Raw genomic sequence first — 1,225 nt, forward strand, 5'->3', positions numbered from 1 at the left:
TGTATCTTAAATACCAACACCATGTCTTTTATTGATTCACAAGATCATCACCTTATTGGTTCATCCTTTGTCTTCAAATTAATCCTGTAGGAACTATGTTAGTTTTTTTAGCCTTTTTATTTCCTGAATTTGTTTAAAGAATAACCAAGATTGCCTCTAGTTGTGAATTGACTTTATCGATTTTTTTTATTGTGCTCCTTTGGTAGTTCTTACAAATATTGAATCTACTTATCCAACTTCCAACCATGTTATTTTAGAGCATTAATTTTATTGCTTTCCATAATAATCAATTATTGTTTAACAACCTTCCTTCACCCTTGGAAAATGGTTTTGATACCAATTATTAAAGGATAATCCTTAAAAAAAAATGTTTGAGAAGAAATTAAAAAAAAAAATGTTTGAGAAGAAATTAAAAGGGAGAGCTAGAGTTCTGCAACTATTACAAATTATTCTTCCTTTATTATTTTAATCACAAGGTAATTATACAAGTAGAAATTATACAAGGCCTTTCATTACTAACTAACTAACTAACTATAACAATTGACTAACTAGCTAGCCAACTAATGAATCATGTGTGCTTTAACTTTTTCACATGCCAAACCTGTAAAACTTGTTGTTGCCTTAGTTTATTATCATTGCTTCTCTTCTAACTTCCATACTTGCATTGCAACCTATAATAAAATCTAAGTAAAAAAGGAAGAGATGATTTTCAAGAAATAGATTTGAAGGGGTCTGTCTATCAAACCAATCAGGAAAAAAATCATTGTGTGTGCTCTTGACTAGTACTTAAAAGTGCATTTTTATCAAGGTTTTATATCATCATTTTGCACTTGAAGTATCAATAACTCCTTAACTAAAGCATGTTTTATAATAACATATCTAATAATATAAGATACCTTTAATTTATGATAAATATTCATTTTAAATGCAGGCGTATCACATAAATGAAAGGATTGATTAATGAGTTTAAGAACTGAAATAAAATGACAAAGAGACGGCCAAACTTAGAAAAGAGATGGTGGTAGAGTCCAAACCAGAACACTGTTCAGTAATTGGGTTATATCTAGAGTTATAAATCTCGGATTTAGGTCTACTTTATATAAATGAAATTGTAAAATAAAGGCCTACAACTTTCATGGAAGCCCAAGATTTAAAAAGGTCTTTTTCAAGTCCAAATTGTAGCAACAACGAAGAAGTTTGAATCTGTCCTACAGCCCGAATATTA

The sequence above is a fragment of the Populus euphratica genome, unplaced genomic scaffold (genome assembly GCF_000495115.2).
Source record: "Populus euphratica unplaced genomic scaffold, PopEup_1.0 scaffold577.1, whole genome shotgun sequence".
Classification (NCBI taxonomy): Eukaryota; Viridiplantae; Streptophyta; class Magnoliopsida; order Malpighiales; family Salicaceae; genus Populus; species Populus euphratica.